Genomic DNA, 24,812 nt, shown 5'->3' with positions numbered 1-24,812 from the left:
ATTGCCACCACCCTCCACCTGGCCCTAACCCACCTGGACAAAAAAAGACACATACGTTCGAATGCTGTTCATAGACTTCAGTTCAGCATTCAACACAATCATTCCTCAGAAACTGATTGGAAAGCTGAGCCTATTGGGCCTGAACACCTCCCTCTGCAAATGGATCCTAGACTTCCTGACTGGGAGACCTCAGTCAGTCTGGATCGGGAGCAGCATCTCCAACACCATCACACTGAGCACGGGGACCCCCCGGGGCTGTGTGCTCAGTCCACTGCTGTTCACTCTGCTGACCCACGACTGTGCTGCAACACACAGCTCGAACCACATCATCAAGTTCGCTGATGACACGACCGTGGTGGGTCTCATCAGCAAGATTGACAAGCTAGCAACAGAGAGGAGATGCAGCGGCTAACGGACTGGTGCAGAGCCAACAACCTGTCTATGAATGTGAACAAAACAAAAGAGATGGATGTTGACTTCAGGAGGGCACGGAGCGACCACTCTCCGCTGAACGCCGATGGCTCCTCAGTAGAGATTGTCAAGAGCACCAAATTTCTTGGTGTTCACCTGGGGGAGAATCTCACCTGGTCCCTCAACACCAGCTCCATAGCAAAGAAAGCCCAGCAGCGTCTCTACTTTTTGCAAAGGCTGAGGAAAGTCCATCTCCTACCTCCCATCCTCATCACATTCTACAGGGGTTGTATTGAGAGCATCCTGAGCAGCTGCATCACTGCCTGGTTCAGAGATTGCACCATCTCGGATCGCAAGACCCTGCAGCAAATAATGAGGTCAGCTGAGAAGATCATTGGGGTCTCTCTTCCCGCCATTACAGACATTTACACCACACTCTGCATCCGCAAGGCAAACAGCATTATGAAGGACACCATGCACCCCTCATACAATCTCTTCTCCCTCCTGCTGTCTGGGAAAAGGCACCGGAGCATTCGGGCTCTCACAACCAGACTATGTAACAGTTTCTTCCCACAAGCCATCAGACTCCTCAATATCCTCAATATCCAGAGTCTAGACTGACACCAACTTACTGCCCTCTACTGTGCCTATTATTGTTTATTATTTATTGTAATGCCTGCACTGTTTTGTGCACTTTATGCAGTCCTGGGAAGCTCCGTAGTCTAGTGCAGTTTTTTCTGTGTTGTTTTTACGTAGTTCAGTCTAGTTTTTGTATTGTTCATGTAGCACTATGATCCTGAAAAAATGTCTCGTTTTTACTATGTACTGCACAATCAGTTATGGTTGAAATGACAATAAAAGGTGACTTGACATCACTGGCATATGTCGTGAAATTTGTTGCTTAGCAACAGCAGAACATAATAAGAAAATTGTTAATTACAACAAGAAACATATTAAAATGAATTAAATAAAAGTGAAAAAGACAGCAAGAAAAGGGAAAAGAAAAGTGAGGTCCATCCGGTATACGGGTTCAAAGATCTGATGGTGGAAGGGAAGAGGCTATTTCTAAAAGCTTGAGTGTGAGGCTTCAGGCTGCCATAACTCCTCCTTGATGCCAGCAATGAGAAGAGGCATGTCCTGAGTGATGGGGGTCCTTAACATTGTATACCACCTTTCTGAGGTACCAGCTCTTGAAGATGTCCTTGATGCTGAGGAGGCCAGCGCCCATGATACGGCTGCCTTTGCAGGGTGCTGCTGCTGGCCAACCATGGTGGCATCCTGCGGGCTATGGACAATACCTCTAAGTACACCATTTCGAATTACTCTCACTGCAATCTGAAACGTGCGATTTCCCTGTAAGCAATGTATTTTTAAATGAACTTAAAGATCTGCAGGTTTCAGTCGTCTGAAGGACTTGGTGCACCCAGCAGGTACGGCACCTTTAAGCGGGTGGAGGTTCATTGCCATGGCTGAGGCAAAGCAGGATGAGCCAGGCTGAAACACTGAGGATGAGGCCCCTCTGTGCGGCATCTTGTTAGCAAGTGTGCAGTCGCCGGAGAATAAACTTAAGGGCCTGAGGGCAAGATTACAGGGAAATGAGAGAATATAACCATATAACATATAACCATATAACAATCACAGCACGGAAACAGGCCATCTCAGCCCTCCTAGTCCGTGCCGAACTCTTAATCTCACCTAGACCCACCGACCCGCACTCAGCCCATAACCCTCCACTCCTTTCCTGTCCATATACCTATCCAATTTTACCTTAAATGACACAACTTAACTGGCCTCTACTACTTCTACAGGAAGCTCATTCCACACAGCTATCACTCTCTGAGTAAAGAAATACCCCCTCATGTTTCCCTTAAACTTCTGCTCCCTAACTCTCAAATCATGTCCTCTCGTTTGAATCTCCCCTACTCTCTCAATGGAAACAGCCGATTCACGTCAACTCTATCTATCCCTCTCAAAATTTTAAATACCTCGATCAAATTCCCCCTCAACCTTCTACGCTCCAATGAATAGAGACCTAACTTGTTCAACCTTTCTCTGTAACTTAAGTGCTGAAACCCAGGTAACATCCTAGTAAATCAAAATGTTGTGTTCTATATCTGAGTGAGATGTGACTTTCTCCAGGAATGCCAGATACAGCAAACAACAGAAGGCCAAATGGACCAAACTGCTGATTTGGAAAAGGCAAAAGATGGAGGTGTGTGTTTCATTATAAACTCTCGGTGGTGCTCTGATGTGGTGATATTGCTGAACTCATGTTCCCCTGACCTCAAACACCTAATGATTAAATGCTGCCCATTCTATTTACCTCCATAATCCTGACTGCAGTTTACATACCACCAGTGGTCAGCTACAGTCACTCACTTGAGATGCTGCATGATGCGGTCTCCAAACAAGAAACCGTCCATCCAAATGCATTTCAAATCATTGCTGGGGACTTTGACCAGGCTTATTTCAAGAAAATCTTGACCAGTTACCATCAGCGTATAACCAGAGGTCCCAACACAAAACAGCACTGTTATTCTAGGATAAGGGATGCCTACCGTTCCATGCCCAGAATGCATTTCTGTAAATTCGATCAGTTGCATACAGGTAGAGGCTAAAGAGCAAGACTACAGAGACTAGGACAATAATGGGCAGGTTGCAAGAGGCACAGGAGCAACTACAGATTTGCTTCAATTCAGTGGACTGGGCCGTGTTCAAGGAGTTATCTGTAAATCTGCATGAATTTGTCACAGACTTCAGGGACAATTCATCTCACTTTCTCAATATTTATTGCTTCTTATTTGTTATTAGTACTTCTTGCTCTTTGTATTTGTTCAGTTTGTTGTCTTTTGCACACTGGTTGAATGCCCAAGTTGGTGCGGTCTTCCATTGATTATATCATGGTTATTGTTATATTATAGGTTTATTGAGTATACCCACAAGAAAATGAATCTCAGGGTTATATATCGCGACACGTATGTACTTTGAACCTTGAACCTTGAATTTGCAGTTTTTTCCGATCCCGTGCAGTGGCCCCTCCATACCAGACGGTGATGCGACCAGTTAGAACGATCTCCACAGTACATCTGTAAAAATGTGCCAGTGTCTCTGGAGATGTAAGACCATAGGACCTAGGGGCAGAAATAGGCCATTTGGCCCATTAAGTCTGCTGCAACATCCCCTCATGGCCGATTTATTATCCTTTTCAATCCCATTCTCCTGCCTTCTCCCTTTCACCTTAGATGCCCTGATTGATCAAGAACCTATTAACCTCTGCCTTAAAAATAACCAAGACTTCGTATACACAGCTGTCTTCCATAAGATATAGGAGCAGAATTAGGCCATTTGGCCCATCAAGTCTGCTCCGCCATTTCATCATGGCTGATCCAATCTCCTGCCTTCTCCTCATATCCCTTCATGCCCTGGCCAATCAAGAATCTATCAACCTCTGCCTTAAATATACATAAAAAAACTAGGCCTCCACAGCTGCCTGTGGCAAAGGATTCCACAGATTCACCACTCCCTGGCTAAAGAAATTCCTCCTCAGTTTTAAAAGGACACCCCTCTATTCTGAGGCTGTGTCCTCTGACCTTAGACTCTCCCAACAGAGGAAACATCCTCTCAACAACCACTCCATTCAGACTTCCACTGTTCCAAAGGTTTCAATGAGGCCACCTCTCATTTTTCTGAATCCCAGAGCCATCAAATGTTCTTCACATGACAGGCCATTCAATGCTGGAATCATTTTCGTGAACCTCCTTTGAATCCTCTCCAGTTTCAGCACATCCTTTCTAAGATAAGAGACCCAAACCTGCTCACAATATTCCAAGTGAAGCCTCACCAGTGGTTTATAAAGTCTCACCATTACATTCTTGCTTTTATATTCTAATCCTCTTGAAATGAATGCTAACAGTGCATTTGCCTTCCTCACCACAGACTCAACCTGCAAATTAACTTTTAGGAAATCCTGCACATGGACTCCCAAGTCCCTTTTTACCTCCGTTTTTGCATTTCCTCTCCATTTAGAAAATAATCAACAATTTCATTTCTTCTACTGAAGTGTATGCCCCTTCCTGACTCTGTATTCCACCTCCCATTTCTTTACCCATTCTCCTAATCACTTTAAGTCCTTCTGTAGCCTCCCTAGGTCATCAAAACTACTCGGCCCTCCACCTATCTTCATATCATCTGCAAACTTTGTAACAAACCCATCAATTCCATCACCCAAATCACTGACTTGCAGCGTAAAAAGAATCAGTCCCAACACAGTCCCCTGTATGCCTCTGTAATTCCCTTTACTCCATCTGACTTTAGCTTCTCCTTCTCACATTTCAGGGTGAATTTGATCATATTATGACCACTGGCCCCTCAGGGTTCTTTTACCTTAAGCTCTCTGATCAATTCTGGTTCATTGCACAACAACCAATCCAGAATAGCTGATCCCCTCGTGGGCTCAACCATGAACTGCTCTAAAAAGCCGTCTCATAGGCATTTAGAAATCCTCACTCCTGTTGTCTAACACCAACCTGATTTTCTCAATCAACTTGCTATTTGAAGTCCCCCATGACCATTGTAACATTGCCCTTTTGGCGAGCATTTTCCATCTCCCATTATAATTTGTAGGCCACATCCTTACTACTGTTTGGGGAGGTGTATACAAATCCCCTCAGGGTCTTTTTACCCTTGCAGTTCCTTAGCTCTATCCACAATGATTCAACACCTTCCCACCCTTTGTCACCTCTTCCTAATGATTTGATTTCATTTTTATCATCATTCCTGTGATAACTTCTGTGAACCTCCTCTGATCTCTCTCAAATACCAGCATGTTCTTTCTTAGGTAAGGGCACCAAGACTGCTCACAATGCTCCAAGCTGAAGAGACATATCAAGTCTCCTCAAATTCCAAATGAAATATAACCACTGTCATGCCTTTTTTGTAATTGCATCATTATGTTGGCCCTGGATAGATTGTCAGAGATGTTGACACCCAGAAGTTTGAAACCGCTCCCCCTTTGCACTGCTGATTCCTCGATGGGGACTGCCACGTGCTTCCATGATTTCCCATTCCTGAAGTCCGCAATCAAGACCTTGGTCTGACTGATGCTGAGTGCAAGGTTGTGGCTGTGACACTGCACATCCAGCTGATCTTTCTGACTCCTGTATACCTGCTCGTTGCCCATCTGAAATTCTGCCAACAATAGTTTTGCCATCAGAAAATTTATAGATGGCATTTGAGCTTTCTGTAGACTTCTCCATTCCTGGGCCATGGTGTTTCCATAACAGGTTGTGTTACAATCAGTTAGGATACTCTCCACTGTGTATCTATAGAAGTTTGGCAAAGCTTTAGGTGGCGTGCTAAATCTACACAAACTTCTAAGAAAGTAAAGGTGCTGTTGTGCCTTCTTTGTAACGGCAATTACATGCAGGTCCCTGGACAGATAACAGCAAGGAGTTTAAAGATACTGACCCTGTCCACCTCCGATCCCCTGATGAAGCCTGGCTCATGGACTTCCAGCTTCAATCTCCTGTCGTCAGTAATTGTCTCTTAGGGTTTGTTGATGTTAAATTACAATTGTGGTTGTTGTTATGGCCCCATCCAATCAGATTTTCAATCTCCCCCACTTTGCCATTCTTTAATATCTTTGGTTCAGTCAGCAACAGGGGTGTCAGCAAACTCAAGTGCAGCATTGGAACTGTACTTTGCCACTCAATCATAGGTAGAAAACAAGTGGAGCAGGGGGCCAAGCACAGCCCTGTGGAGCACCTATGCTGAAAGTGACTTTGGAGGAAATATTGTTACTAGTCTGAACTGATTGGAGCCTGCAAGTGAGGAAATATAGCATCCAGTTACACAAGGAGGTATCATGGCCTAGATCTGGAGCTTGGTGATGAATGTCATCATGACAATAATGTTGAATGCTGAGCTGTAGTCACTGAAGAATATCCTAATGTATGTGTCTTCATTGTCCAGGTATTCCCGAGCTGAGTGAAGGGCCAATGAAATATCATCTGCGTTGACCTGTTGTGAGAGTAGGCACACTGGGCTGGGTTGAGGTCAGAATCAGAATCAGGGACCGGTGTCCCAGAAAGAAAAAAAGTCAATTTTTAAGGATGTCCAGCACCCAGGGCATGCCCTTTTCTCACTGTTACCATCAGGTAGGAGGTACAGAAGCTTGAAAGCACACACTCAGTGACTCAGGAACAGCTCCTTCCCCTCTGCCATTCGATTCCTAAATGAACATTAAAGCTTTGGACACTGCCTCACTTTTTTAATATACATTATTTCTGTTTTTGCACATTTTTAAAATCTATTCAATATACATAATTGATTTACTTGTTTATTGAGTATTTTTTATTTTAATTAGTATTTTTTTTCTCTCTTTTCTAGATTATTTACTGCATTGAACTGCTGCTGCTAAGTTAACAAATTTCATGTCACATGCTGGTGATAATAAACCTGATTCTGATTCTAATTCTTTTACTGTGATCAGACAACAGGAGATCCAAAAGTACACAACAGGTTAACAATTAAACATACTTTGAATGTTTTAATGGTTTAACTGTTTAAATGCAGTTTAAATGGTATGATTCTATGCTTCGTATCCCAGAACTCCCTTTGTACAATGCCATGGTTTATCTACTGAATGCCATTGTTAAGATGTATCAAGAAAACTGTGTAAACTAATGGTAAGTAAATTTAGATAAGATACCAAAAGAAGTATTCTTGCATTATAGGTACAGGATAACTTGTGAGTAATGCTAGCGAAGACCAGACTGGATAAAAGGGCAGCCAAACAGTGTGGCTGAGCCTGAATGACTGTTCTTGTTTTTCTCCAGTTGGTTTTGTGACCTTTCATTTGTGGCTCAGTGGCTGTTGAGTCAGCAGGCAGTGAGATCCATCCCGACTGGAGAGCTAAGAGACACAATCTGGGCTGAGGTTTAATGGCTTGTGGAGGATGTGTACTCTTCCAGATGACATAATGTCACAGAAATTCAACTCTGTGTTGTTGTTTATTTCATCATTATGTAACTGAACATGACCGTTTCCCAGAGAGAAGCAACAGAATGTTTTGTATGATTGGATCGGTGGCTGGGCACTTTCTGACATGAATGGCACTTGTGAATATCTTTCTATTTCCATCTCAGGTGTTTATCCAATGCTTCCTTCCATGGGTGATGCTTTCTTCTTGTGCAAATTATTTCTGTTACAGAAAAGTCCAGTCATTCATTAATCTTGTTCACTAAGGGAATTCACTGGCTCACTGTTCACTGGCTCCTTAAGGGAATTCACAGTAACTCACAGTATAATGGTTTGTTGGATCCTGCATGAAAGGGATCACATTTTTTTTCAGTCTCCCCATGAGCCTTGGACCCTTTCCTCCATGTGCACTGCTTTCTTCTTATGGAACTTGAATCAGGAGTAATCACTGGTCATTCCCGAAACAACTCAAAAGTCCAAATGGCCATCGATGCTAATTGAATCTTAGATGTTTGACGGGCCTCTGATTGCTGCCTGTACCCCAGCATTGCCACCACACTCACTCTGGATCCAGTCTTGGTTAAGGGGCACGGCATTTCTTTCACATGTTCTGCAAGGAAACATTGCAAGCAATGTTGTTGCAGTATGGGCAATTCTGAGACCTGTAACACCTGAAACAGAAACTGGTGCAATGCATTGCAGCCTTTTATGACCCAATACAATTTCTAAGCTGAGGACCAATCCTGGATGTAAGTGATCCCTTTGCACTTTGCACTATTTCCAGGGACAGCAGTTTCTCCATTTTACCTAAAATATTAATACAGTGTATTAGGGCAAGTCAAGTCACTTTTTATTGTCATTTTGACCATAATTGCTGGTACAGGACACAGTAAAAATGAGACAATGTTTTTTCAGGATCATGGTGTTACATGACACAGTACAAAAACTAGACTGATCTACGTAAAAACAGCACAGGAAAAAAACTACACTAGACTACAGACCTACCCAGGACTGCGTAAAGTGCACAAGACAGTGCAGGCATTACAATAAATAATAAACAGGACAATAGGGCAAGGTGTCAGTCCAGGCTTTGGGTATTGAGGAGTCTGATAGCTTGGGAGAAAAAACTGTTACATAGTCTGGTCATGAGAGCCCGAATGCTTTTCCCAGACGGCAGGAGGGAGAAGAGATTGTATGAAGGGTGCATGGGGTCCTTCATAATGCTGTTTCCTTTGTGGATGCAGCGTGTAGTGTAAATGTCTGTGATGGCGGGAAGAGAGACCCCGATGATCTTCTCAGCTGACCTCACTATTTGCTGCAGGGTCTTGTGATCTGAGATGGTGCAATTTCCGAACCAGGCAGTGATGCAGCTGCTCAGGATGATCTCAACACAACCCCTGTAGAATGTGATGAGGATGGGAGGGTGGGAGATGGACTTACCTCAGCCTTCGCAGGAAGTAGAGATGCTGCTGGGCTTTCTTTGCTATGGAGCTGGTGTTGAGAGACCAGGTGAGATTCTCCACCAGTTGAACACCAAGAAATTTGGTGCTCTTAACAATCTCTACCGAGGAACCATCGATGTTCAGCAGGGAGTGGTCGCTCCATGCCCTCCTGAAGTCAACAACCATCTCTTTTGTTTTGTTCACATTAAGAGATAGGTTGTTGGCTCTGCACCAGTCCATTAGCCACTGCACCTCCTCTCTGTAAGCTGACTCATTGTTCTTGCTGATGAGACCCACCACGGTCGTGTCATCGGTGAACTTGATGATATGGTTCGAGCTGTGTGTTGCAGCACAGTCGTGGGTCAGCAGAGTGAACAGCAGTGGACTGAGCACACAGCCCTGGAGGGCCCCCCCATGCTCAGTGTGATGGTGTTGGAGATGCTGCCTCTGATCCAGACTGACTGAGGTCTCCCAGTCAGGGAGTCTAGGATCCAGTTGTAGAGGGAGGTGTTCAGGCCCAAAAGGCTCAGCTTTCCAATCAGTTTTCGAGAGATGATTGTGTTGAATGCTGAACTGAAATTTATGAACAGCATTCGAACGTATGTGTCTTTTTTGTCCAGGTGGGTTAGGGCCAGGTGGAGGGTGGTGGCAATGGCGTCGTCTGTTGAACTGTTGGGACGGTACGCAAACTGCAGGGTGTCCAGTGAGGGGGGCAGCAGGGTCTTGATATGCTTCATGACGAGCCTCTCGAAATACTCATGATGATGGATGTGAGTGTAACTGGACGGTAGTTGTTGCGGCAGGACACTGAAGACTTCTTCCCCACGGGGACGATGGTGATGTCCTTGAAGCACGTTTGAACGGTGGCGTTGCTCAGGGAGATGTTGAAGATGTCAGTGAGAACATCTGCTAGCTGGTCTGCACATCCTCTGAGCACTGTACCAGGGATGCTGTCTGGTCCAGCAGCCTTCTGTGGGTCGACCCTGCCCAGGGTTCTCCTCACTGACTCTTATGTGAAGTTTTTTGGTTTGCAGCAGCAGTGAGGTCAATGACTTAAGATTACTATAAATTACAAGATAAATAAGTATGGCAATAAAAAAACAAGACCAAAGTAACACACACAAAATATTGGAAGAACTCAGTAGGTCAGGCAGAATCCATTGAAATAAATAAACAGTCAACATTTCAGGCTAAAGACTCTTCTTCAGGACTGAAGTAGCAAAGTGGAGTTCATGGACCATTCAGAAATCTGTTGGTGGAAGGGAAGAACATTGAGTGTGGGTCTTTAGATTCCTGTAGCTCCTCCCTGATGGTAGTATGAGAAGCGGCCATATCCTGGACAGTGAGGGCTCTTAATGCTGCCTTCCTCAGGCACCACCTTTTGAGGATGTCCTGGTTTTGTAGGGAGGCTAGTGGCCATGCTGAAGCAGGCTGGATCGACAACCCTCTGCTGCCTCCTTGCCAGAATGTGATGCAACAGTCTGAATGTTCTTCAATGTACAGCTATAGGAAGCTGCTAGAACCTTAGGTGACATACCAAATTTCCTCCAATTCCTAACGAGGACGTCACTGGCATGCCTTCTTCATGATTGTATCAATGTGTTGGGCACAGGATAGGTACTCTGAGATGCTGGCACCCAAAAGCATGCAACTGCTCACCCTTTTCACTGCTGACCCTTCAATGAGGACTGGTGTGTCCTCCCGTCTTCTCCTTACGAAAGTCAACAACCAACTCCTTGAATTTGCAAGGTTGTTGTTGCAACACCACTCAACCAGCTGATCTACCTCACTCCTGGGCATCTCCTTGTCGCCTCTGAGATTCTATCAACAACAGTGGTGTTATTGGCAGATTTATAGGTGGATTTTGGGCTGTGCATAGCCACACAGTCTTGAGTATAGAGAGAGCAGAGTAGTGGGCAAGACGTGCATCTTTGAAATGTGTCTGGGTTGATTGTCAGCAAGGAGATGATGTCTTCACCACTGTTACAACAGAATTATTTCACATTTTGAGCTGTTCTGTGTCACTGCTGTGTGTCTGCATGTGAAACCCATTGCACTTTAAAACCTTGAAATCTCCTGAGGAATTGAAATCTGCTGAATTAATCCAAGTTTATTGTTTGTCAAGAGAGATGGTTACTTAAGTGAGTTAGAGTTGCAGCACCAGTCTTTCCCAACAGAGGGCAGTATAGCAAGCATTTGCACTGTTTCTGAATGCTTCACGGCTTCACAGTTTGTGAAACCACAGTTTCTGGTTTCTTAAAGTCTGATCTGTTTGGATCATTGGGCTGACACAGTTTCCATGTTGAAACTAGCCAGAAGAGTTAGGGGGAACTGCCTTTCTCTTCAAAGCTTGGATTTTTTCACAATGGCCCATCTTGACAGTATGTGCGTACAAGAGCAACCGACATAATTAAGGATCCCTCCAGCCCAGTCATTCTCAATTCTCTCTCTCTAGTTGGGGAGGAGATACAGAGCCTAACAACATGAACAGTCAGACTCAAAGTCAGCTTCTATCCTGCTGTTATATGAAGCGTTCTGGAGTGTCAGGATGGCACCAGCAAACAATGATTCCTTGGGTGACATCTTCAACACATTATTTCCCCTTTTCTATGCCTTCTGCTTGTCCTTTTTGGATTGTTTGTGTTACATACACTGTTGGTGCCTGTGATGTACAGTTTGGATCACGATCAAAGGATCTAGCACGAGGGTGAGTCCAGGGAGATGTCGCATGGAGACAAGAGATGGAAGGGGGGCTGAAAAGGACCGAGAACTCAAGCTGATTCGTGGAGAAAAAGAAAGATGGGATGTGAGGTCAAGAACCACTACATCTTGAAGCAGCAAGAAGGATTGAAACATCAAGGTGAAGGCGTTTAGACCCGGTCAGCGATCACTCCCAACGGGTCAGAGGGTCAGGGATCGCTACCAACGGGTCAGAGGGTCAGCGATCTCACCCAACGGGTCAGAGGGTCAGTGATCCCTCCCAACGGGTCAGAGGGTCAGCGATCACTCCCAACGGGTCGGAGGGTCAGCGATCGCTCCGAACGGGTCAGAGGGTCAGCGATCGCTCCCAACGGGTCAGAGGGTCAGCGATCGCTCGCAACGGGTCAGACGGTCAGTGATCGCTACCAACGGGTCAGAGGGTCAGTGATCGCTCCCAACGGGTCAGAGGGTCAGCGATCGCTCCCAACGGGTCAGACGGTCAGTGGTCGCTCCAAACGGGTCAGAGGGTCAGAGATCGCTCCCAACGGGTCAGAGGGTCAGCGATCGCTGCCAACGGGTCAGAGGGTCAGCGATCACTCCCAACGAGTCAGAGGGTCAGTGATCACTCCCAACGGGTCAGAGGGTCAGCGATCGCTCCCAACGGGTCAGAGGGTCAGTGATCACTCCCAACGGGTCAGAGGGTCAGTGATCACTTCCAACGGGTCAGAGGGTCAGTGATCTCACCCAACGGGTCAGAGGGTCAGCGATCGCTCCGAACGGGTCAGAGGGTCAGTGATCACTCCCAACGGGTCAGAGGGTCAGTGATCACACCCAACGGGTCAGAGGGTCAGTGATCGCTCCCAACGGGTCAGAGGGTCAGTGATCGCTCCCAACGGGTCAGAGGGTCAGTGATCACTCCCAACGGGTCAGAGGGTCAGTGATCACTTCCAACGGGTCAGAGGGTCAGTGATCTCACCCAACGGGTCAGAGGGTCAGCGATCGCTCCGAACGGGCCAGAGGGCCAGTGATCACTCCCAACGGGTCAGAGGGTCAGTGATCACACCCAACGGGTCAGAGGGTCAGTGATCGCTCCCAACGGGTCAGAGGGTCAGTGATCACACCCAACGGGTCAGAGGGTCAGTGATCACACCCAACGGGTCAGAGAGTCAGTGATCGCTCCCAACGGGTCAGCGGGTCAGTGATCACTCCCAACGGGTCAGAGGGTCAGTGATCACACCCAACGGGTCAGAGGGTCAGTGATCACACCCAACGGGTCAGAGGGTCAGCGATCACTCCCAACGGGTCAGAGGGTCAGTGATCGCTCTCAATGGGTCAGAGGGTCAGTGATCGCTCCCAACGGGTCAGAGGGTCAGTGATCACTCCCAACGGGTCAGAGGGTCAGCGATCGCTCCGAACGGGTCAGAGGGTCAGTGATCACTCCCAACGGGTCAGAGGGTCAGTGATCACACCCAACGGGTCAGAGGGTCAGTGATCGCTCCCAACGGGTCAGAGGGTCAGTGATCGCTCCCAACGGGTCAGAGGGTCAGTGATCACTCCCAACGGGTCAGAGGGTCAGTGATCACTTCCAACGGGTCAGAGGGTCAGTGATCTCACCCAACGGGTCAGAGGGTCAGCGATCGCTCCGAACGGGCCAGAGGGCCAGTGATCACTCCCAACGGGTCAGAGGGTCAGTGATCACACCCAACGGGTCAGAGGGTCAGTGATCGCTCCCAACGGGTCAGAGGGTCAGTGATCACACCCAACGGGTCAGAGGGTCAGTGATCACACCCAACGGGTCAGAGAGTCAGTGATCGCTCCCAACGGGTCAGCGGGTCAGTGATCACTCCCAACGGGTCAGAGGGTCAGTGATCACACCCAACGGGTCAGAGGGTCAGTGATCACACCCAACGGGTCAGAGGGTCAGCGATCACTCCCAACGGGTCAGAGGGTCAGTGATCGCTCTCAATGGGTCAGAGGGTCAGTGATCGCTCCCAACGGGTCAGAGGGTCAGTGATCACTCCCAACGGGTCAGAGGGTCAGTGATCGCTCTCAATGGGTCAGAGGGTCAGTGATCGCTCCCAACGGGTCAGAGGGTCAGTGATCACTCCCAACGGGTCAGAGGGTCAGTGATCGCTCTCAACGGGTCAGAGGGTCAGTGATCGCTCTCAATGGGTCAGCGGGTCAGTGATCGCTCCCAACGGGTCAGAGGGTCAGTGATCGCTCTCAACGGGTCAGAGGGTCAGGGATCACTCCCAACGGATCAGAGGGTCAGTGATAACTCCCAACGGGTCTGAGGGTCAGTGATCACTCCCAACGGGTCAGAGGGTCAGCGATCACTCCCAACGGGTCAGAGGGTCAGTGATCACTCTCAATGGGTCAGAGGGTGATCACTCCCAACTGGTCAGAGGGTCAGTGATCATTCCCAACGGATCAGAGCGTCAGTGATCTCACACAACGGGTCAAAGGGTCAGCGATCACTCCCAATGGGTCAGAGGGTTGGTGATCACTCCAAACTGGTCAGAGGGTCAGCGATCACTCTCAATGGGTCAGAGGGTCAGTGATCACTGACAACGGGTCAGAGGGTCAGTGATTGCTCCCAACGGGTCAGAGGGTCAGCGATCTCACCCAACGGGTCAGAGGGTCAGTGATCGCTCCCAACGGGTCAGAGGGTCAGCGATCTCACCCAACGGGTCAGAGGGTCAGTGATCGCTCCCAACGGGTCAGAGGGTCAGCGATCTCACCCAACGGGTCAGAGGGTCAGTGATCCCTCCCAACGGGTCAGAGGGTCAGCGATCACTCCCAACGGGTCGGAGGGTCAGCGATCACTCCCAACGGGTCGGAGGGTCAGCGATCGCTCCCAACGGGTCAGAGGGTCAGCGATCGCTCGCAACGGGTCAGACGGTCAGTGATCGCTCCCAACGGGTCAGAGGGTCAGTGATCGCTCCCAACGGGTCAGAGGGTCAGCGATCGCGCCCAACGGGTCAGACGGTCAGTGGTCGCTCCAAACGGGTCAGAGGGTCAGCGATCGCTCCCAACGGGTCAGAGGGTCAGTGATCACTCCCAACGGGTCAGAGGGTCAGTGATCGCTCCCAACGGGTCAGAGGGTCAGTGATCGCTCCCAACGGGTCAGAGGGTCAGTGATCACACCCAACGGGTCAGAGGGTCAGTGATCACTCCGAACGGGTCAGAGGGTCAGTGATCACACCCAACGGGTCAGAGGGTCAGTGATCACACCCAACGGGTCAGAGGGTCAGTGATCGCTCCCAACGGGTCAGAGGGTCAGTGATCGCTCCCAACGGGTCAGAGGGTCAGTGATCACACCCAACGGGTCAGAGGGTCAGTGATCACACCCAACGGGTCAGAGGGTCAGTGATCACTCCCAACGGGTCAGAGGGTCAGCGATCAGTCCCAACGGGTCAGAGGGTCAGTGATCGCTCTCAATGGGTCAGAGGGTCAGTGATCGCTCCCAACCGGTCAGAGGGTCAGTGATCGCTCCCAACGGGTCAGAGGGTCAGCGATCACTCCCAACGGGTCAGAGGGTCAGTGATCGCTCTCAACGGGTCAGAGGGTCAGTGATCGCTCTCAATGGGTCAGCGGGTCAGTGATCGCTCCCAACGGGTCAGAGGGTCAGTGATCACTCCCAACGGGTCAGAGGGTCAGCGATCACTCCAACGGGTCAGAGGGTCAGTGATCGCTCTCAACGGGTCAGAGGGTCAGTGATCGCTCTCAACGGGTCAGAGGGTCAGTGATCACTCCCAACGGGTCAGAGGGTCAGCGATCACACCCAACGGGTCAGAGGGTCAGTGATCACTCCCAACGGGTCAGAGGGTCAGCGATCACTCCGAACGGGTCAGAGGGTCAGTGATCGCTCTCAACGGGTCAGAGGGTCAGTGATCGCTCTCAATGGGTCAGAGGGTCAGCGATCACTCCCAACTGGTCAGAGGGTCAGTGATCACTCCTAACGGGTCAGAGGGTCGGCGATCTCACCCAACGGGTTGGAGGGTCAGTGATCACTCCCAATGGGTCAGAAGTTCAGTGATCGCTCCCAACGGGTCAGAGGGTCAGCGATCTCACCCAACGGGTCTGAGGGTCAGTGTTCACTCCCAACGGGTCTGAGGGTCAGCGATCGCTCGCAACGGGTCAGAGGTTCAGCGATCGCTCCCAAGGGGTCAGAGTGTCAGTGATCTCACCCAACGGGTCAGAGGGTCAGTGATCACTCCCAACGGGTCAGAGGGTCAGCGATCACTCCCAACAGATCAGAGGGTCAGCGATCACTCCCAACGGGTCAGAGGGTCAGCGATCACTCCCAACGGGTCAGAGGGTCAGGGATCATTCCCAAACGGGTCAGAGGGTCAGCGATCTCAACCAACGGGTCAGACGGTCAGTGATCGCTCCCAACAGGTCAGTGGGTCAGCGATCGCTCCCAACGGGTCAGAGAGTCAGTGATCGCTCCCAACGGGTCAGAGGGTCAGCGATCGCTCCCAACGTGTCAGAGTGTCAGTGTTCACTCCCAACGGGTCAGAGGGTCAGCGATCGCTCCCAACGGGTCAGAGAGTCAGTGATAACTCCCAACAGGTCAGAGGGTCAGGGATCACTCCCAATGGGTTAGAGGATCAGCGATCGCTCCCAACGGGTCAGAGGGTCAGTGATAACTCCCAACAGGTCAGAGGGTCAGGGATCATTCCCAAACGGGTCAGAGGGTCAGTGATCACTCCCAACGGATCAGAGGGTCAGGGATCACTCCCAACGGGTCAGAGGGTCAGCGATCTCACCCAACGGGTCAGAGGGTCAGCGATCTCACCCAACGGGTCAGAGGGTTAGTGATCGCTCCCAACGGGTCAGAGGGTCAGCGATCTCACCCAACGGGTCAGAGGGTCAGTGATCACTCTCAACGGGTCAGAGGGTCAGCGATCGCTCCCAACGGGTCAGAGGGTCAGTGATCACTCACAAGCGGTCAGAGGGTCAGTGATCACTCCCAACGCATCAGAGGGTCAGTGATATCACCCAACGGGTCAGAGGGTCAGCGATCACTCCCAGCAGGTCAGAGGGTTGGTGATCACTCCCAACTGGTCAGACGGTCAGTGATCGCTCTCAATGGGTCAGAGGGTCAGTGATCACTCCCAACGGGTCAGAGGGTTGGTGATCACTCCCAACTGGTCAGAGTGTCAGCGATCAGTCTCAACGGATCAGAGGGTCAGGGATCACTCCCAACGGGTCAGAGGGTCAGCGAACGGTCTCATGGGTCAGAGGGTCAGCGATTGCTCCCAACGGGTCAGAGGGTCAGGGATCAGTCCCAACGGGTCAGAGGGTCAGGGATCACTCCCAACGGGTCACAGGGTCAGCGATCGGTCTCATGGGTCAGAGGGTCAGCAATGGCTCCCAACTTGTCAGAGGGTCAGCGATTGCTCCCAACGGGTCAGAGTGTCAGCGATCGCTCCCAACGGGTCAGACGGTCAGTGATCGCTCCCAACGGGTCAGAGGGTCAGTGATCGCTCCCAACGGATCAGAGGGTCAGTGATCACTCCCAACAGGTCAGAGGGTCAGTAATCACTCCAAACGCGTCAGAGCGTCAGCGATCTCACCCAACGGGTCAGAGGGTCAGCGATCGCTCCTAACGGGTCAGTGATCGCTCCCAACGGGTCAGCGGGTCAACGATCTCACCCAACGGGTTGGAGGGTCAGCAATCGGTCTCAATGGGTCAGAGGGTCAGCGATCGCACCCAACTAGTCAGACGGTCAGTGATCGCTCCCAACGGGTCTGAGGGTCAGCGATCGCTCCTAACGGGTCAGTGATCGCTCCCAACGGGTCAGCGGGTCAGCGATCGCTCCCAACGGGTCAGAGAGTCAGTGATCACTCCCAACGGGTCAGAGGGTCAGCGATTTCACCCAACGGGTCAGAGGGTCAAGGATCACTCCTAACTGGTCAGAGGGTCAGTGATCCCTCTCAATGGGTCAGAGGGTCAGTGATCACTCCCAATGGGTCAGCGGGTCAGGGTTCATTCCCAACGGGTCAGAGGGTCAGCGATCGCTCCTAACGGGTCAGTGATCGCTCCCAAAGGGTCAGCGGGTCAGCGATCGCTCCCAACGGGTCAGAGAGTCAGTGATCACTCCCAACGGGTCAGAGGGTCAGCGATTTCACCCAACGGGTCAGAGGGTCAAGGATCACTCCCAACGGGTCAGAGGGTCAGTGATCGCTCCCAACGGGTCAGAGGGTCAGCGATCTCACCCAACGGGTCAGAGGGTCAGTGATCGCTCCCAACGGGTCAGAGGGTCAGCGATCTCACCCAACGGGTCAGAGGGTCAGTGATCCCTCCCAACGGGTCAGAGGGTCAGCGATCACTCCCAACGGGTCGGAGGGTCAGCGATCACTCCCAACGGGTCGGAGGGTCAGCGATCGCTCCCAACGGGTCAGAGGGTCAGCGATCGCTCGCAACGGGTCAGACGGTCAGTGATCGCTCCCAACGGGTCAGAGGGTCAGTGATCGCTCCCAACGGGTCAGAGGGTCAGCGATCGCGCCCAACGGGTCAGACGGTCAGTGGTCGCTCCAAACGGGTCAGAGGGTCAGCGATCGCTCCCAACGGGTCAGAGGGTCAGCGATCTCTCCCAACGAGTCAGAGGGTCAGTGATCACTCCCAACGGGTCAGAGGGTCAGCGATCGCTCCCAACGGGTCAGAGGGTCAGTGATCACTCCCAACGGGTCAGAGGGTCAGTGATCACTTCCAACGGGTCAGAGGGTCAGTGATCTCACCCAACGGGTCAGGTGGTCAGCGATCGCTCCGAACGGGTCAGAGGGTCAGTGATCACTCCCAACGGGTCAGAGGGTCAGTGATCGCTCCCAACGGGTCAGAGGGTCAGTGATCGCTCCCAACGGGTCAGAGGGTCAGTGATCACACCCAACGGGTCAGAGGGTCAGTGATCACTCCGAACGGGTCAGAGGGTCAGTGATCACACCCAACGGGTCAGAGGGTCAGTGATCACACCCAACGGGTCAGAGGGTCAGTGATCGCTCCCAACGGGTCAGAGGGTCAGTGATCGCTCCCAACGGGTCAGAGGGTCAGTGATCACACCCAACGGGTCAGAGGGTCAGTGATCACACCCAACGGGTCAGAGGGTCAGTGATTACTCCCAACGGGTCAGAGGGTCAGCGATCAGTCCCAACGGGTCAGAGGGTCAGTGATCGCTCTCAATGGGTCAGAGGGTCAGTGATCGCTCCCAACCGGTCAGAGGGTCAGTGATCGCTCCCAACGGGTCAGAGGGTCAGCGATCACTCCCAACGGGTCAGAGGGTCAGTGATCGCTCTCAACGGGTCAGAGGGTCAGTGATCGCTCTCAACGGGTCAGAGGGTCAGTGATCACTCCCAACGGGTCAGAGGGTCAGCGATCACACCCAACGGGTCAGAGGGTCAGTGATCACTCCCAACGGGTCAGAGGGTCAGCGATCACTCCGAACGGGTCAGAGGGTCAGTGATCGCTCTCAACGGGTCAGAGGGTCAGTGATCGCTCTCAATGGGTCAGAGGGTCAGCGATCACTCCCAACTGGTCAGAGGGTCGGCGATCTCACCCAACGGGTTGGAGGGTCAGTGTTCACTCCCAACGGGTCTGAGGGTCAGCGATCGCTCGCAACGGGTCAGAGGTTCAGCGATCGCTCCCAAGGGGTCAGAGTGTCAGTGATCTCACCCAACGGGTCAGAGGGTCAGTGATCACTCCCAACGGGTCAGAGGGTCAGCGATCACTCCCAACAGATCAGAGGGTCAGCGATCACTCCCAACGGGTCAGAGGGTCAGCGATCGGTCTCAATGGGTCAGAGGGTCAGGGATCATTCCCAAACGGGTCAGAGGGTCAGCGATCTCAACCAACGGGTCAGACGGTCAGTGATCGCTCCCAACAGGTCAGTGGGTCAGCGATCTCACCCAACGGGTCAGAGAGTCAGTGATCGCTCCCAACGGGTCAGAGGGTCAGCGATCGCTCCCAACGTGTCAGAGTGTCAGTGTTCACTCCCAACGGGTCAGAGGGTCAGCGATCGCTCCCAACGGGTCAGAGAGTCAGTGATCACTCCCAACGGGTTAGAGGATCAGCGATCGCTCCCAACGGGTCAGAGGGTCAGTGATAACTCCCAACAGGTCAGAGGGTCAGGGATCATTCCCAAACGGGTCAGAGGGTCAGTGATCACTCCCAACGGATCAGAGGGTCAGGGATCACTCCCAACGGGTCAGAGGGTCAGCGATCTCACCCAACGGGTCAGAGGGTCAGCGATCTCACCCAACGGGTCAGAGGGTTAGTGATCGCTCCCAACGGGTCAGAGGGTCAGCGATCTCACCCAACGGGTCAGAGGGTCAGTGATCACTCTCAACGGGTCAGAGGGTCAGCGATCGCTCCCAACGGGTCAGAGGGTCAGTGATCACTCACAAGCGGTCAGAGGGTCAGTTATCACTCCCAACGCATCAGAGGGTCAGTGATATCACCCAACGGGTCAGAGGGTCAGCGATCACTCCCAGCAGGTCAGAGGGTTGGTGATCACTCCCAACTGGTCAGACGGTCAGTGATCGCTCTCAATGGGTCAGAGGGTCAGTGATCACTCCCAACGGGTCAGAGGGTTGGTGATCACTCCCAACTGGTCAGAGGGTCAGCGATCAGTCTCAACGGATCAGAGGGTCAGGGATCACTCCCAACGGGTCAGAGGGTCAGCGAACGGTCTCATGGGTCAGAGGGTCAGCGATTGCTCCCAACGGGTCAGAGGGTCAGGGATCAGTCCCAACGGGTCAGAGGGTCAGGGATCACTCCCAACGGGTCACAGGGTCAGCGATCGGTCTCATGGGTCAGAGGGTCAGCAATCGCTCCCAACTTGTCAGAGGGTCAGCGATTGCTCCCAACGGGTCAGTGTCAGCGATCGCTCCCAACGGGTCAGACGGTCAGTGATTGCTCCCAACGGGTCAGAGGGTCAGTGATCGCTCCCAACGGATCAGAGGGTCAGTGATCACTCCCAACAGGTCAGAGGGTCAGTAATCACTCCAAACGCGTCAGAGCGTCAGCGATCTCACCCAACGGGTCAGAGGGTCAGCGATCGCTCCTAACGGGTCAGTGATCGCTCCCAACGGGTCAGCGGGTCAACGATCTCACCCAACGGGTTGGAGGGTCAGCAATCGGTCTCAATGGGTCAGAGGGTCAGCGATCGCACCCAACTGGTCAGACGGTCAGTGATCGCTCCCAACGGGTCTGAGGGTCAGCGATCGCTCCTAACGGGTCAGTGATCGCTCCCAACGGGTCAGCGGGTCAGCGATCGCTCCCAACGGGTCAGAGAGTCAGTGATCACTCCCAACGGGTCAGAGGGTCAGCGATTTCACCCAACGGGTCAGAGGGTCAAGGATCACTCCCAACTGGTCAGAGGGTCAGTGATCGCTCCCAACGGGTCAGAGGGTCAGTGATCACTCCCAATGGGTCAGCGGGTCAGGGTTCATTCCCAACGGGTCAGAGGGTCAGCGATCGCTCCTAACGGGTCAGTGATCGCTCCCAAAGGGTCAGCGGGTCAGCGATCGCTCCCAACGGGTCAGAGAGTCAGTGATCACTCCCAACGGGTCAGAGGGTCAGCGATTTCACCCAACGGGTCAGAGGGTCAAGGATCACTCCCAACGGGTCAGAGGGTCAGCGATCGCTCTCAATGGGTCAGAGGGTCAGTGATCGCTCCCAACGGGTCAGAGGGTCAGTGATCACTCCCAACGGGTCAGAGTTTCAGCGATCTCACCCAACGGGTCAGAGGGTCAGCGATCACTCCGTACAGGTCAGTGATCTCACCCAACGGGTCAGAGGGTCAGTGATCACTCCCAACGGGTCAGAGGGTCAGTGATCTCACCCAACGGGTCAGAGGGTCAGTGATCGCTCCCAACGGGTCAGAGGGTCAGGGATCATTCCCAACGGGTCAGAGGGTCAGGGATCATTCCCAACGGGTCAGAGGGTCAGCGATCGCTCCCAACCGGTCAGAGGGTCAGTGATCACTCTCAATGGGTCAGAGGGTCAGTGATCGCTCCCAACGGGTCAGAGGGTCAGTGATCGCTCCCAACGGGTCAGAGGGTCAGTGATCGCTCCCAACGGGTCAGAAGGTCAGCGATCACTCCCAAAGGGTCAGATGGTCAGAGATCGCCCCCAACGGGTCAGAGGGTCAGTGATCGCTCCCAATGGGTCAGAGGGTCAGCGATCGCTCCCAACGTGTCCGAGGGTCAGTGATCACTCCCAACGGGTCAGAGGGTCAGCGATCACTCCCAACGGGTCAGAGGGTCAGTGATCACTCCCAAAGGGTCAGAGGGTCAGCGATCACTCCCAACGGTTCAGAGGGTCAGTGATCGCTCTCAACGGGTCAGAGGGTCAGTGATCGCTCCCAACGGGTCAGAGGTTTAGCGATCACTCCCAACGGGTCAGAGGGTCAGCGATCACTCCCAACGGGTCAGAGGGTCAGTGATCGCTCTCAACGGGTCAGAGGGTCAGTGATCGCTCTCAATGGGTCAGAGGGTCAACGATCACTCCCAACGGGTCAGAGGGTCAGTGATCACTCCCAACGGGTCAGAGGGTCGGCGATCTCACCCAACGGGTTGGAGGGTCAGTGTTCACTCCCAACGGGTCTGAGGGTCAGCGATCGGTCTCAATGGGTCAGAGGGTCAGTGATCACTCCCAACGGGTCAGAGGGTCAGCGATCACTCCCAACGGGTCAGAGGGTCAGCGATCGCTCCCAACGGTTCAGAGGGTCAGCGATCTCACCCAACGGGTCTGAGGGTCAGTGTTCACTCCCAACGGGTCTGAGGGTCAGCGATCGCTCGCAACGGGTCAGAGGATCAGCGATCGCTCCCAAGGGGTCAGAGTGTCAGTGATCTCACCCAACGGGTCAGAGGGTCAGTGATCACTCCCAACGGGTCAGAGGGTCAGCGATCACTCCCAACAGATCAGAGGGTCAGCGATCACTCCCAACGGGTCAGAGGGTCAGCGAACACTCCCAACGGGTCAGAGGGTAAGGGATCATTCCCAAACGGGTCAGAGGGTCAGCGATCGGTCTCATGGGTCAGAGGGTCAGCGATTCCTCCCAACGGGTCAGAGGGTCAGGGATCAGTCCCAAAGGGTCAGAAGGTCAGCGATCACTCCCAAAGGGTCAGATGGTCAGCAATCGCCCCCAACGGGTCAGAGGGTCAGTGATCGCTCCCAACGGGTCAGAGGGTCAGCGATCGCTCCCAACGTGTCCGAGGGTCAGTTATCACTCCCAACGGGTCAGAGGGTCAGCGATCACTCCCAACGGGTCAGAGGGTCAGTGATCACTCCCAATGGGTCAGAGGGTCAGTGATCGCTCTCAACGGGTCAGACGGTCAGCGATCGCTCCCAACGGGTCAGGGGGTCAGCGATCACTCCCAACGGGTCAGAGGGTCAGTGATCACTCTCAATGGGTCAGAGGGTCAGCGATCACTCTCAACGGATCAGAGGGTCAGTGATCACTTCCAACAGGTCAGAGGGTCAGTGATCACTCCAAACGGGTCAGAGCGTCAGCGATCTCACCCAACGGGTCAGAGGGTCAGCGATCGCTCCTAACCGGTCAGTGATCGCTCCCAACGGGTAAGACGGTCAGCGATCGCTCCTAACCGGTCAGTGATCGCTCCCAACGGGTCAGCGTGTCAGCGATCTCACCCAACGGGTCAGAGGGTCAGTGATCCCTCTCAATGAGTCAGAGGGTCAGTGATCACTCCCAATGGGTCGGCGGGTCAGGGTTCATTCCCAACGGGTCAGACGGTCAGTGATCGCTCTCAATGGGTCAGAGGGTCAACGATCGCTCACAAAGGGTCAGAGGGTCAGCGCTCGCTCCCAACGGGTCAGGGGGTCAGCGATCACTCCCAACGGGTCAGAGGGTCAGTGATCACTCCCAACGGGTCAGAGGGTCAGCGATCGCTCCCAACGGGTCAGAGGGTCAGCGATCGGTCCCAACGGGTCAGAGGGTCAGCGATCGCTCCCAACGGGTCAGGGGGTCAGCGATCACTCCCAACGGGTCAGAGGGTCAGTGATCACTCTCAACGGGTCAGAGGATCAGCGATCACTCTCAACGGATCAGAGGGTCAGTGATCACTCCCAACAGGTCAGAGGGTCAGTAATCACTCCAAACGCGTCAGAGCGTCAGCGATCTCACCCAACGGGTCAGAGGGTCAGCGATCGCTCCTAACGGGTCAGTGATCGCTCCCAACGGGTCAGCGGGTCAGCGATCTCACCCAACGGGTTGGAGGGTCAGCAATCGGTCTCAATGGGTCAGAGGGTCAGCGATCGCACCCAACTGGTCAGACGGTCAGTGATCGCTCCCAACGGGTCTGAGGGTCAGCGATCGCTCCTAACGGGTCAGTGATCGCTCCCAACGGGTCAGCGGGTCAGCGATCGCTCCCAACGGGTCAGAGAGTCAGTGATCACTCCCAACGGGTCAGAGGGTCAGCGATTTCACCCAACGGGTCAGAGGGTCAAGGATCACTCCCAACTGGTCAGAGGGTCAGTGATCGCTCCCAACGGGTCAGAGGGTCAGTGATCACTCCCAATGGGTCAGCGGGTCAGGGTTCATTCCCAACGGGTCAGAGGGTCAGCGATCGCTCCTAACGGGTCAGTGATCGCTCCCAAAGGGTCAGCGGGTCAGCGATCGCTCCCAACGGGTCAGAGAGTCAGTGATCACTCCCAACGGGTCAGAGGGTCAGCGATTTCACCCAACGGGTCAGAGGGTCAAGGATCACTCCCAACGGGTCAGAGGGTCAGCGATCGCTCTCAATGGGTCAGAGGGTCAGTGATCGCTCCCAACGGGTCAGAGGGTCAGTGATCACTCCCAACGGGTCAGAGGGTCAGTGATCACTCTCAATGGGTCAGAGGGTCAGCGATCACTCTCAACGGATCAGAGGGTCAGTGATCACTCCCAACAGGTCAGAGTGTCAGTGATCACTCCAAACGGGTCAGAGGGTCAGCGATCTCACCCAACGGGTCAGAGGGTCAGCGATCGCTCCTAACCGGTCAGCGATCTCACCCAACGGGTCAGAGGGTCAGCGATCACTCCGTACAGGTCAGAGGGTCAGTGATCTCACCCAACGGGTCAGAGGGTCAGTGATCACTCCCAACGGGTCAGAGGGTCAGTGATCTCACCCAACGGGTCAGAGGGTCAGTGATCGCTCCCAACGGGTCAGAGGGTCAGGGATCATTCCCAACAGATCAGAGGGTCAGTGATCTCACCCAACGGGTCAGAGGGTCAGTGATCGCTCCCAACGGGTCAGAGGGTCAGTGATCACTCTCAA

This window comes from Hypanus sabinus, chromosome 6, assembly GCF_030144855.1.
Source record: "Hypanus sabinus isolate sHypSab1 chromosome 6, sHypSab1.hap1, whole genome shotgun sequence".
NCBI classification, from domain to species: Eukaryota; Metazoa; Chordata; class Chondrichthyes; order Myliobatiformes; family Dasyatidae; genus Hypanus; species Hypanus sabinus.
This window is presented reverse-complemented; position numbering follows the sequence as displayed.